General features: G+C 35.6%; 1 long non-coding RNA gene across 1 annotated transcript; it reads left to right on the forward strand.

Annotated features, from left to right (window-relative positions):
* The first annotated feature begins 4,606 nt into the window (after positions 1–4,606).
* On the forward strand, positions 4,607–7,098 carry LOC122304107. The gene is made up of 2 exons (XR_006240914.1): positions 4,607–4,776; positions 6,819–7,098. It is a non-coding gene; the product is annotated as an uncharacterized LOC122304107 (long non-coding RNA).
* The last annotated feature ends 8,227 nt before the right edge of the window (positions 7,099–15,325 follow it).

The following is a 15,325-nucleotide window of genomic DNA, read 5'->3' on the forward strand; positions in this document are numbered from 1 at the left end:
TTATTAACCAGAAAATAAATTGGTCATAAAAACTATAGACGTGGTCACAAAAAATCTTTTGCCATCAAATATTATCAACCATGATAATCTCATGAGAAAATGCCTTTATTTATTCTCTCCAATAATTTTGATGGCAAAAGGCCATTTTTTCCCACGATATTATGCCGTGGAAAAAAAACTCGTGGCAAAAGTCCCGATATGTTGTAGTGTCACAAGCCTCAAGGACAAAAAGGTAATTTTATCCATTAAATACAAGACGCTGTGCGTATGCCAATAGGCATTTTTATAATAAAAGATATCTATATAAATATATATATATATATATATATAAATGAGTTCTTCTACGTACAAATATTTTGGAGGACCAATTCGCACACCAAGATGACATTGGCGGCTGGAATGTTAGGATTTTTTTTATAAAAAAATAAAAACGAAGAAAGAAAAATATGAACAAAAAAGAAGAAACACTACATTCGTCTTCCTTGTTCTCAATTTCACAACAAGAAAGAGAAAAAGAGAAACCATTTTCATCTCCCCTCTATCTCCCCTCCCATCTTTACACCCTATTTTCACAAGAGAAACAAGAGAGAAGGAACAAGAGAAACTGCAAGTGATGATGGAGAGCCAGGATATTTCACCAGCCCACGCAAACACATCTCGTTCGTCCTTGGGTTTCCCTCTCGATACTGCCCTGAAGATGATGGAGTTCTGAAAGAAAAATTGAAACAAATTGATGACATATTCTACTCAATGGATTTTCTCTTGTATCAGAAATTCTCGAAAATAATGGACTTATGGACTCCTTTGAGAAGGCACCATACACATCTCCTGCAAACTCAAGGTGAGTGTAAAAGTGAAGAGATTGTTAGAGGCAAAATTGCGTGGAAGAAAAAGATGTCCACCCTGCCTTTCTCCTCCTCGTAAAAACAAATAAGCCAACTTAAAGGGTTTTAGTAGTAGTAAATTCAGACTTCTCAGAGTAGAAAAAAGAGCTTTTATCAAGGAGAAATTGGAATACCCTTGTCCCTCATATATGCATGAATGAGTTGATTCACCAAAGTAAGATGAAGATCCTAATAATTTTGCCCAAGGTGTGATGCAGAGTACTTCAACTATACCGCATTAGTTACCTAAAAGGCTAAAATCCCAAAAGTATATATTGCTCCATTAATTTTTACTTGGAATTCACCTGTTTGCGGAGAGAGAGAAGGAACGCAGAGAAGAATGGAGGAGAATGCAGAAAGAGAACGAAAGCGGAGAAGATGAGTAGGTGATTTTTTTTCCCTTCCAAAACTCAATTCACTCCTTCAAAATAAAAGTGCATCATTTTATTAAAAAGTATAGGAGGAATTGGTGCACAATCCGTCCCCCAATTTGCCTTCATTCAGACTTCTTCTTCAGATTTTTATCTCATTTTGCCTTAACATTTGGGGTTAAATTATAAAGCGAACCACTATTTTTAATCATATGATTTTAGTATGCTATTTTTACCCTTAAAATCAATTGTTTATAAATGTTTTAAGACATGCTACTTTTTCAAATTAAGAGTAGCTCAGTGCGTGTCAGATAGGTAGCTTTTTTCAAACTAAGACTAGTTCAATTCAGGGAGCAAGTATGATGTCGTACCCTTACGCCATCCTGATTGCAACTCCAACTTTCTTTCATTTTAGCTTGGTCTTCTTTCCTTTCGGTGTCAAGCTTTTTGCTTCCTATCAACATCAAACCTCAAAGCAACACTGGCTCATGGAACTATAATGAGAAAAATAAAGAGTTGTAGATTATATAGAACGAAAATGGACCGAGTTTTGGCGAAATGGTGACACTCTCATGGGAGTATTTGTCTTTCAAGTTGGTGATGGACAGAGGAGTTTCTAATTGCATTGATTGTGTACAAATGGGCCCTATTTATAGACCCCACGAGGCACTGGTTGGCAATGGGTACAACCATTGGTAAGTGACAACCATTTAACCAAATCAAATGGTTGTGTCTCTTAATACTTCCTCAACATCACTCTAATGGGAACCATCACTATGGATGATGTATTGTAAGGGGTCCACCATTTGGTGCGATCACACCTTTTAAAATTACATTTCCTATTTGATCACACAAAAACGGTGATGACAAGCCTTGGTACTAATACAAGCTTTCGACTACTCAACTCTTACTCCTATCTCTTACTCCTATAGATTGGCGTCAGAGCATGACAAGCCTCTATATGTGTACGCTTTTGTTATCACTTTATCTAACCACACCCTTTACCATATGTGATCCCAATGGCCACATATTAGGAGTGACTTCATTTTACCAAAACTTTAATCAACAACATCAATTCTCCATGATTGAATTACTGTACTTGTCATAATTGATGACTTCAGCTTTATACATAATACATGTATTGATCTATGCTGAATGTTTTTTTTTAAATACTTCCTCTAAAGATTATTCTTGAGGTTTTTCATAATCATCTTACCAACGATTTTACAAATAATCAACCATTTACTTGGTTAATTAACCTACACTGAAATTGTATTAAGTACTCACCCTAAGGCCATTCATGAGGTTTTCCTTGATTACCTTATCAGCAACTTTACAAATAACCAAATCTTTTATTTGGGTAAATCATCATAACTCCATTTATCTAGGCCTCTCCAAAATTTCCTGAGTTATGCATATTAACCATGAGGTTACTTTATCTATGTATCTTTCAAGCCCATTCTCAACACACATTCTTTGAATTTCTCTAGAGACAACTCTTTGGTCATTGGATCTACTAGCATTTCAATCGAAGAAATAAAATTAACCTTAACCTCACATCTAGTGATAATGCACATTAATGTGATAATTCACATTAATGAGATAATGCACATCTAGTGCTACCATCCTAAATATAGCGATAATGCATATCAATGTATTTTCCTTTGGAACTTTATGTTCCACTTTTAATTTATCAATGAGATGATAGATTGATTATCACAAAACACACTATTGATTCTGTGGATGTACACAAATCTAAGCTTTTAATAAAGCGTTTCATCCACACAACATTACTCATTGTATTTTCCTTTGGAACTTTATGTTCCACTTTTAATTTATCAATGAGATGATAGATTGATTATCACAAAACACACTATTGATTCTGTGGATGTACACAAATCTAAGCTTTTAATAAAGCGTTTCATCCACACAACATTACTCATTATAGTACTACAAGCAATATATTCTGCTTCTATAGTAGACTTAGCAATACAACCCTATTTCTTACTTAACCTAGGAACTATTGTTCCAGCATATAGAAATATCCACTTGTAGATTTTTTATCATCTACATCACTTCCAAAATCAGCATTATTATAACTGATTAATTCTATATCACTAATAACAAAGTACAATTTCATATTTTTGGTATCTTGTAAATACCTTGGCAATTTCATAGTTTTCAAAGAAAGGAATGATATGATCATTCATACAATGTAAAATTAAACTTTTGCTCATGCATTGTGTTTTGCCCACTTGTTACTACTTTGTGTGTTGCTTCCATTTTCGTCAAAGCCATAATGAGAAAGGGAAGAAGCCATTTTTGGCTAGAGTGAAGAGGGTGCCACATGGCACACATGCAAGGGACTTTTTGAATTTTAAAAAAGGGTCTAATGATGGAAAGCATGGAAGGTTTGGCTAATCAAGAGAAGGCACCACATGGCACCCATGCATGGATGTTTCTTACATCATCAAGGAAGCAATGATTAGGTAGTAAGAGAAAAGTTTCATTAATGGCAGAGCATGCCACTTGGTGCCATATTCATGTGAAACTCTTAAGTTTTCCAAGAGGATAATCATGAAGAAGGCATTATGGGGTTTCGGGTAGTGCCACTAGGCACACATGCAAAGTGTTCTTAGGTTTCCTAGGAGAGGACCACTTGTGAGGAAGATGAAGGAGATTTTAGATTTCCAAGGACCAATGCCACTTGTCAAAGGGATTCTTTCAAAAAACACTTTTCAGATTTTTGTTCCCCATGCCCTAGCTTAGTGTGCTACCCATATCACCAATAAGATTAGGGGCTTTTGGTAAGTGTAATTGTTAAGGTCAAATCTTGCTTATTCTCACAAGAAAGCTGGACAAATGTGAGAAATGGAAGACAATGAGATGGCCAAAATCCGCCCTTTAGGGTTCCATCTATTGCGGCCCACCATCACCCAATAACACTCAAGCATTTAAAGCTTAGTGATGGTTGATAGAGCATTTATGAAAGGTCATTAATAGAGCTCATGGTAAATTGTATAGCATTTAAGGAGAGTCATTAATGGAGCTAGTGGGAAATTGCACAGCATTATGAAGAGTCATTAATGGAACATGAGAAACTACAATTGTGTGTCACTTGTCTAACATGCATCAGCTAAGTTCTGCTATACCCCAGCTAAAGTTCTACTATGCACCACCTATCCAACATACATAAGGTAAGTTCTGCTATGCGCCACTAGTCCATCATGCAGTAGCCAAGATCTAAAGCCATCCACTTGGCAATAAAACTAAAGCAAGGGAGACAGAGAGTTAGGGAAAATTTTAGTATAAAATACCCCCCTTATCTTCTATTTTTAGGGGGCACACAAAAATCACTTAGTTCCTTGATTTTCTCTTCTTTTTCGCTCAATTCACGTACACACACAAAGTTTCAGCCACACCACATTCAAATCAAGAGCAAATCACACAAAAATGGTTAAACCCAACAGCTGTTGGTAGAACAGTGCAAACTGAGCCTCCTCTTCAAGGTTTTCAAGTTTGTGAGTAATATTTCTCTAATTATTTTCTCAATAGATATTAGGGGGTTGTGTTAGTGATCTAATGGAATCATTTTTTGAAAGAAGGAAGTCGATTCGTGGTGTTTATGATGGCTCTAGGTTTTGATTAAAAGCAGTGTTGTTAGTTTGAGCCTAAACTTGATAAAAATCATATAAGACTTCAACGGTGTATTAAGATCTTTTATAAGCTTAGAAATGGAGTTTGTTATGTGAATGAAAGGTTCTTGCATGAGATTCAAGGTATTAGGGTTTATAATACCATCTAGAGTTAATACATGCCTCAATTAGTATCTTGGTGATTAAATATTGTTGATTTGAGGTTGATCTCCTAGATGTTGGATTTTTATGGATGATCTATGAAGTGTAAGGACTCAGATTAAGTTTTGTAAATAATTTGCTTGGTTTAGATCTATGAGGAAAGTTAGTTACTTTAACTAACTTTGATATATTTTACGAGTCAGAAGTACAAGGAAAGCAAGGTATGTACCTTGGAGGATGATTTCTCTTAAATTTGGTCATAAGTTGTGTGAATCAAGAGGATGAAAATATTTTTGGAGTCATTTTCTAGAGTTAAATCAAGTACTTAATTTTGGGTGATTTCAAGTGTGAAATTAGGTTAAGGTGCATTTATTGAATGATTGGGATCAAAGGTTTCCTATTTAGCATTTCCTTCAGTTTAATGTATGAGAGATCACATCTTGAGGTTGGAAATGGGTCTAGCATGGATGCTACATGAAGCTTGTTTGTTAAGCTTGAAGAAATTTGGGGTCAAATGGCAATATTGAAGGTTTAGAGCTTAATGTGCAATCTTTAAGAGTTAAGGGGTTAAAGTGAAATCTCTCTAGGTTTAATAAGTTTAGAGTTTTGTAATCCTTTATGTTTCAATTGAGAATCTCTTTAACATTAGTACATTTTTATTTCAACCCATGGAGATTATATTATTTAAGCAAGTAAAAATTTGTAAGTTGGCTTCTAACTTACTTTTGGATAATGTACTTACGTTTATATGTAAACTTTGCATTTTAGTTGCTTAAATTGGATTATTGAATTGCTACTTGTCTCATGTTATGATTAATTTTTAGCTTGTATATTCATGTTATGTTCAAATGATACTTGCTAAAATCGTTGGTTCAAATGACATGTTTGGAGTTTTGAAAAGATGTAATATGCCCTGTTGAGCTTTCATATGTTATGTTTATGCATATGTTTTGTAATGTTCTAATGATTTCAAGCTATACACGTGATGCATACTTTTTATATATTATAAGTACATGACATTATTACATTACATGGTTTCATCACAAGTCACATGTCACATGTTTTCATATTATGCATTAAAAGGGAAAAAAAAGTTCTTTTCAAGATACCAAATGCTAGGATGGGAGAATATCTTAGAGAAACTCTTCTGTCCACTTTGGAGTGTCTCAATTAGAGTGGTAACCCTTAGGTTGACAAAGTACAGTCAACGAACTTCGAATGAGTTTTTTTTAAAGGATTTCAAAGTGAAGTAGTACCAAATGCTAGTTGGTGCAACACATTGAAAATGTGATGGAAGGCGAATTGTGAACTGCCATATCATATTGTAAATGCGGCATAGGCAAATTGTGAATTACCGCATCTTATTTAATTAAATGTACTCACATAATCAAAGGGTTGGTGACGTGATGCAGTAACTAGTAGGGAGCCCATGATGCTTAAGAAGCAGTGAAGTATCCACTCACATTGTTATATTGAATAAGATTACAAGAGATCAATAAGAAATGGAACTGTGATATTTTGTTACATTGTTACTTTGTTACATGGTCACAAGATCAATGTTTTTGAAAAGGAAAGAATACATATAGGACAAAATATGTTTTCGGTCAAAATTCATATTCATGCTTATGTATCATGTTCATGGTTTACCTTATACATGCTTACATTATGTCTGTATATATTTTTGGTTTAATTTGCTGAGATTTCATGAAATCTCACTGTTGTAGTCCCAACTACCATTCCCCTCATAATTGTAGAACTTTTAGCAGGGCCGAAAATTACCAACTTGGATGATGATTAAGGTTATTTAGAAGAGGAAGATTGAGATGAGCCCGACTCGAAGAAGAGACTGAAGCTGGTTGTGATTTACTTGGAAACTACTCATATTCAATAGCAGATATTAGAAAGATGCTTTAATGATTTCCTTATTAGTAAAAGGCATTTGAAGACAATACTTGTAATGTTAAAGTGTAACTAAGAGCTAGATAAGTCCATTACTATGATGTACAATTTAAAGCTATGAATGAAGTTGGGATATTAGTTTTATTCCGGTACAACGTTTTATGAAATGACTTATTCCGTTGTAATTATTGCATACTATTATGCTAGGTACATTGCGTATTAATTGTCATAAATGAGGGGTATGTAGCCTTGCATTGCATGTCCTGATGTTCCAAGTCTTTGTTCCATCCCAAGTAGGGGTTGGAGGTGTCACATCTTTCAAGAAACTTTTAGCGATAGTTTTGACCAATAGGTGCCCCACTGTGTTTTGGCACAAAATTAGCAGTGCAACGGCTTTTGAATGGACCAGATTAGGCTTGAAATGACGTAGAACGGCCAAAAACACCAAAAATGGTATGAACTAGTTCAAAAAAACCAAGTTAGGTGGTTTAGGCAGCTTAAATCGAGTCCAAGAGTAGAAAATTGGCTAATAATAGCTCCGTACATGGCTCGGTCTTTGGCTCAGCGCGCTATTTCTAGTTGTGGGTCGGCTTGTGGGCTGGTGACTGGGGCTTGGGCTTAGGTCAAGTCCCTTACAAGCCCATTGGCTTCAACAAAGTGGGCTGGAGGCAAGGCCCATATTGGCTTTGTTTGGTGAAGGCTTGGTCCAAACGAAACAACATCGTTTGGTGTGTCCAAAATGACATCGTGCTACTTCTTTCAAGCAACTTCCAAGATCCTCAAAATGATGTCATTTGGTACCTTATTTGTAACGTCATCGTTTAGTATAGAATCTAGATTCTTTGAAGTGGCCAAAAGTTGTTGCTTTGAGTGGTAAAATGACAATGTCGTTTACCCAAGAATTATTTGAATCTTCCTAACCGTCGACCAACATAGCCTTCTTCTTCTTCCTTACGTAGGGACATTTCAAAGTCTATAAAACTTAGATGACTCAAGTTCTAACATGTCCCCAATGTTTTTGAATCTCGGTGGTGGTGAGTGACTTTGGCGACCTCTCGGAACAGTGTTTGAAAATTTTCTTGAATTCTTTGTTTCGGGCAGTATAGAATTTCTTCTTCGTGTGAAACTATTCCAATAATTTACTTCAAAGTAGTATCTTGTTACTAGATTTTGAAGATTCCTAGTATACTCGAGGCCTCCCATCATGAATTGGAAAAGTTTTTCCCTTAAAGCCGAGAGTCTCTAAAGATTTTGTAATATGCAAGTGTGGTTGCCAAATCAAGCACTTGCCTATTGATAGTATTTCATATGTGAGAAAACAACCCCTGTGTCATGACCAGGCTCTTGATACCATTGTAGAATTATATATAATAAAAATGGAAAGAGTTTGGGCAAAATGTTGACAGTCTCTTAAGGATATTTGTCCCATAAGTTGGTGATGAATAAATAAGTTTGCAAGTGCTTTGATTGTGCACAAATGACCCCTATTTATAGACCATGAGGCATTGGTTGGTAAGGGAGACAACCATTTGATAATGGTTGTCTCTTGACACTTCCTCGACCATTAACCCCTAAAATTACAAGAGCTGCATCTCCTCATACAAGAGCCCCAACCATCACATTCACACTCAGCCTCCCTTGCTAAGACTCTCCCACCCACATTTGATTATGCTCTTTCTTACTGCAAAAGAAAGGTTCAATTTATCTCCTCCAAGTGGTACCTCACTACCCCACAACTGCAATAACATGTTTAGGGAAGGTTTTTCATCTCTCTCTCTCTCTCTCTCTCTCTCTCTCTCTCTCTCTCTCTCTCTCTCTCTCTCTCTCTCTCTCTCTCTCTCTCTCTCCACTAGCATACGTTTTGGGTTGCATGTTTCGAAAATATGTTCTTTGCATTTTTTTTATGAATATCTCTATTGGGAATGTTTTGTTTTAGACTATAATTACGAGATCATGAATTGTAATATTGTGGATTGTTGTTGTCTCTCACACCCATTTGTTGTTTCTCAATGCATTGCTTGTGTCTTATCTCTTAGGAGGCAAAAAAACCCTAACTTTTGGGCTTGATCTAACTTCAATTTTTTTTAATGATTAATTATGTGATTTGGTGGTGTTGCTCGACCTTGTCTTTCTTCTAGATATGTGCTACAAAAATTGTGGGTTATAGAAAACCCTCCCCTTATTCGTTGATTATTGCTTTACTTGTTCCATAGTCTATTGATGATTTATTTGGTCTTTGTGTTTTGTTGCATTACTGGTTCTTTTCTCTTTGAGTAAAATAGTATTGAATCTAGGATGTGGGCTTGATCTAAACTTTATTTTTGGTTTTTGCTTTATAGTCTCTTTGAGGTCATTAGCTATTTTTGGATTTTATTTGTTGTTTGGATCTGGATATCTGATGGAGTTTTTCATTTGTTTGCCCTGATAGTTAGATGGGCGTCATGGCCTAAGAATGAGATTTTTTTGGTGATTGCACAAAGTTTCTTCATCATCTCTAATTCCCAGAGTACCTTGTACAGAAGATCTCTCCGTGGTGCTCGCTTGGTTGTGAGCACTTTGTAGAGTTCTCTGTGGTGCTTGCAAGGGGGCAACTGCTTTTGTACCTCGTAGATGCAACATGGGTGGTGAGCAATGTGAAGGAATATGAATGTACTTTAGCGAGCAACATACGGAGTAAAAGTACTCACCACCCAAACATGCACTATGGGGTGCCTCATGCTTGGCAACAGATGGAGTGTTCATTTCCTTGTGATGTCCACTTTTAGCATAAGGACTTGTAATGATCTTCTTATTGATTTGTAAGTGATCGCCAAGACCATTCAACAAGGGCATAGGTCTTGAAAGAGGCACATCCACGACAAGAGAGCATTGAACATTTACATTATCAGAATTTAACCCTTGTAGAGACATCTTCACTTTACCCACACAAAAACTTATCGACATGCTACTGAAACCCCAGTTAATGGGACCCAAGGTCTTCAACCATTGGACCCCTAAAACAATATCACAACCCCTAATGATAAAACATGGAAAGGTGCTGTGAATTTGGCCCATTGAGTTGTAATTACCTCTTCACAACTTCCCTTATTTAGAACTTTAACCCCATTGGCCACCCTCACTTGCAAACTTGAATAAAAATACATATTAAGCTTGGCTACATTTACACTAGGCGGTGCTACGTGAAGGGAAAAGCTTGCGGTCCTTGGTGCTGTAGCGTCTGTTGTTAGGTTCTTTCCATTGGTGGCTTGGCTTCAATACACTAGGGAGAGGGGCTTGCCGTGTGAGGCTTTAATGTGGCTTGAGAAAGGCTAATCTGCAGCTGAAGTGGTGGTTTTCAACCTATTGTGGCTTGAGTGAAGGATGCTTGCTGGAGAGAAACCATGGAGTGGTTGCGGCAACCCTAGAGCTTGAAAGAGGCTATCAATACATGGGGTCTAACGTGTTCTATATATACATAGAGCAATGATATTTGTAACCACCCATCTACAATTTATCTACTACTTCTTCATAAAATATAATTTTTTCAAATTTTAGATACATCAAATCAAAATCAAATTTTAAAAAAATATTACTTTATTCAATAGTAGTTTAAGAGTAGTAAATTAGTTGATAGTTTATCATTTCTTATATACATATTATACATGGGTCGGGTTCAGGGTCTTGGGTGTAGGCTTCATAAAAGGGTTGACCCATTTAATGAGTCCAATTAAGGTCTCCTATAATTTCAAGGGCCACGTATTTAATAGATTCCAATGGGCTCGGTCTTCAGTCCAAAATAAGTTCAACTCATCTAGTAAATACTTTTGAGTTTTAAATAATTTTTTGAGCCCAATACCCGTTAAATAGGGCCCCCTTGGCCCATAAATATTAAGTAGGACTTGACCTAATTATTGAGCCAAGATAACCCCATAATCCAACATAATAAAACTTTGGGTATGTAGCCTATTCAAAATTATCTAATAACATTAATTGGGCTTCCCAAATTATTGGACCATTAATACAAATTTAGGCCCAATAATATCATCCATGTTCCTCCCTAGAAATATTTAACCAGACTGTTATAGCAAAAGTACTACCCACCGGGTGAGCACTACAGAGGGAAAAAATGCTTGCCACCCAAGTGAGCAACTTGGATGAAGCACAATGCTTCCCATCTCAACGAGCACTGTGAAGAGCTCGTCACCTCAACTTTACATCATGAATGGCCATGAAGCTTGCCCCCATGTGGGTCCCATGGAGGGCAAAAGTACTCGCCTCTAGGCGAGTGCCTTGGAGAGCAAAATAGATTATGAGTGGTGCTACACGTACCGAGGGTGTAGCTCGAGGATGGGTGTCGATAAGGGGATTTGGTCTTTTTTTTTTTTTTTAAATACCCTTACATATTTTAAAAAAAATCACAACATTATTAAAAAACATCTCCTTATCTATCATGTTTATATTATTTCTGTATATATTGATTGTTAAATTATTGAGATTTCAAAGAATCTCACTGTAGTAGTCCCCAACTACCATATCTCCAAAATGGTAGAAGTCTCGACAAAGCCGATTTCTCCTAGGTAGGATGGTGTTGAAGAAAGCATCTTGGATGAAGTTAATTGAGGATGAGCCCGACCCAGATAGAAAGATGGAGTTGATCGTGATGTTTCCATTGATGGTTTTGGCTACCATCAAGAAAAGAAAAGAGATGGTTTAATTTTTCTGATTATTTTAGCTGAGGACATGTCATGTTATTGTTTTGTAACAAGGACTTGATACTCCTTGACTATGTTATGTTTCAGTTTATACCTTTCTTGGCAAACCTTTAGCAAGATGTATTTTCTACTTAATTTGAAGTTGGGGTATTAATTGTTTTAGTACTATAATTATATTGAATCACTTAAATTTTGCTGTGATTAATTTGTGGTAATATAATTATATTGAATCACTTAAATTTCGTTGCAGTTATTACATGCTGCTAGAAGTATACTAAGTACATTGCATTCTTATTTGTCATATATGAGGGTATGTAATTTTGTATTGCATATCCTTACACTTCAATCTCCATCAAATCCAAGTGAGGATTGGGGGTGTTGCATCTAGCCTCAAAATGTAAACCTTAACAATGGGTTCGAATGAAAAACCTTATAGTAACCTAAAGCCCGATTTCTAACGTAAAGCACCACATAAAATAATAACCTCAAATAAATGGCAAAGTAAAAACTCCTTACAAAGTTCGTGGTGTTACAAATTCTGTCCAACAAATGCCAAATTTTGGTTTGGTTGTGAACCCGTAAGCTTGCAAAGAAGAAATAAATTGATTGTAAGTTGGAAATGGTGACTAAGACATCATAGTAGTAACGAAAGTGTCCTAGTTTTATCAAGACAATGAGACAATCACGCAGTTTTGCCTTCATCTGATATATGCTTCAGAATTGCAGCAAGATTATCACATGTCAACTTGAATCGCACGAGATAGTCACTGTGTGAAATGGAATTAGATTTGGGTATTTGGACAAAGCTACGATGCACTTGCACTCCAAATATGCATACTAGTGTAAATGATTTTTTTTTTCTTTTGAGCATTTTTTAAACATCCTTAATTATTGAGAAAAAATAAATAAAATATAAATTCACTAATAGTCACTTCTTTAATCATTAAATAATAATAATAATAATAATAATAATAATAATAATAATAATAAAATTTAAAATACATGAGTTGGCACATTTGGGAATCATAGCATTTTCCTTTTCTTAGTTGTCGTTTTATTGAGCTTCTCGTTCTTAGGGGGCTTGAAGGTAAGTTTCTTCAAGGCATTGCCAAACCTCTCGGGCAGTGCTCCTGCAAAGAGTATGCCACACGACTTCCTCTGTTAATGTCTCAATAATATAGCTCCTAGAAACAACATCAGTGGAACTCCATTCTTTAAAAACTTGGGTTGACAAATTCTTTCTCATCATCAACGAGAATGGTGGATATTGTGCACCATTGATGAGATGATGCATCAACTTTAAATTTTGAATAAGGGGTAGAATCTGCATGCACCATATAAGATAATTGGTGGATTTCAACTTTGGGGATGCTTGAGTAATGATATGAGATGAGAAATCTATGAATAATATAGAAATGATTTGTGAATAGTAGTGAAATTGTTTGAATTATAATGTTTTATAGAGTTTTGGGAAATGAGAGAGAAAAAGTTGAATAAAAATATTATAAAGTTAAAATATTGTTAGAATATAAATTTTTATATTATTTTTATTTTGAAATTTGAAAAAGTTGATTTTTTTTTTAAGTTAATAAAATTGTAATGATTAGATGAAGAAGTTGAAAATTTGAAATTTAAAAGTGTATATTCAAAGTAGTGTTTGGATGTTGAGATGAGATGGGATGAGATGAAACCATCTCAACATCCAAACAACCCCTAAAGTCGGAACTGCCAAGATCAAATTTGAAAAATTAGAAATATAAAGTGTAAAAGACCAGCCATTTGTCGGTGAGGAATCAAGAGCTTTTGGCTATTGATACCATGAAGAAGATGATAGAACTTAGATGAGGAGAAGACACAATTTTCTCTATAACATTGAGAAGCTCTTGCCATGCGATGGTATTTATTTAAAAACTTTTAAATTGTAAGTAGCCGGTGTTAAGAAAATTTACAGAGCAGCAACAAGGAAAGATCAAAGACGTGCTATATCTTGAGTGATGCGATTTTCCATACACAAGTGTATTTCCAACCGTTGAAAAGTCTTCAAGAAATTCCTTCATTAGTAGTGGCAATGGCTTCCATCATATATTGATACAACTTTATGCAACGGCTCCATAATCTTGTTTTCTTGTTTTGATGTATACACCATCTTCTCCTTGAATTTTGTAGCTCTTAATGTTTCCATCCTAAGGCCTGATCATGTTATTTTTCTATCATCCACAAGTCCAAAACCTTTCTTAAGTACCATGGCTCTTCTTATTGTTTCGGTATATACATTAAAGCTTGAAGCCAATATAAGGTGACGGCCCTTTTGAAATTTCCAAACCCTTTTTCCTTCATCTAGAATTAAGTGAAGGGCAAAATAGGAGACTGCAATTAACTTGACAACATATTGTTCTATTGTTAGAGACTAGGACTAAGCCAAAATCGGAAAATCCAATTCTAAATCCAACTCCAACAAAACGGAGTCAGAGACAAAGTTGGAGGTGTTGCTGGACTGACTCCAACTCTGATCTAGGGGTAGGCAGCATGACCTTGCATCTTGCTGCCCCACCCCCATTCGCCCCACCTCAGCATGGGTAGGGTGAACCACTGTTCACTAGATGCAGGGGCCACCATCAAGGCTTTTGGCTCCCTAGCGAAGGCGAGGGGTGGGCAAGGCCCAACCCCGCCCTGCATTCTGTTTATATAATTATATATTTACATTCATAAATATTTATATTTTACAAATTATATATATAAATATATATTCCAATTTGTTAAGACTTGTGAACAAAATTGTGCATTGCATTGGTCTTCTAGGCCAACTTTATATAGAATTTCAAGATTGTACAAGAGTGTTACTTGACCGGTGCAAAACTGCAAGTGCACAGTATCGTAGTTTTATAGTAAAGTAATAAGTAGAGTATCGTCCTCAGGGATTGGTACCTTACTCTTGCCAAATACCAAAATTTTACTAATCTCAATTTTATCTAGAGGAATCGCTAAGGTTTTTGTAGTTGCAAATAAACTTAGATCAACTCAAAGAGAAATAAGCAAAGAAAATAAAACTGACTTTCAAAGATCAAATTCAATGGGGAAGAAACCTTCTAGGAAATCGATTTCACCATAATTCTTCACTATGCTTTTCTCATCCAGCTAATTTAACTTAAACCTCTTTTGTCTATTAGCAAAACTCTAATTCATCCAAAAGCCTCTTTCGATAGTCAATTGGAAGTGATTCTAGTTTATCAAATCACACAAGAGTATGCAAATTAAATAATCAAGAACGCAATAAGACCAATGATTTAATTACTACACAGGTTCATACAAGTCTTTCGATCTCTATACTTACCTATGCTGAAATATCCAAGATCTACCCTATGATTCCCTCTTTCGATAGCAAATCACAAGATTAATAATCATCTAATCAATGGCCAGTTAATTAGAAGCATTAAACTCAGAATAAATCAGATAAACAAATAGAGAATTGCATTAAATTAGCATGGACAAACAAGCATAGTTCGGAATTAGGTTACATCGTTTTCCTAGAAAGAAGAAAATTTAGCTCATGCTAGAATTGGAATTCAACATAAACGAATTCACCATAATTGTTCTGAGAAGATGGGAAGAAGAAAATAAACACTGAAAAATCCTCCTTGCAGCCTCAACTGGTCGTCAAAAGCTCAAGGGAACGATTCAACGCC

This window comes from Carya illinoinensis, chromosome 3 (genome assembly GCF_018687715.1).
Source record: "Carya illinoinensis cultivar Pawnee chromosome 3, C.illinoinensisPawnee_v1, whole genome shotgun sequence".
Classification (NCBI taxonomy): domain Eukaryota; kingdom Viridiplantae; phylum Streptophyta; class Magnoliopsida; order Fagales; family Juglandaceae; genus Carya; species Carya illinoinensis.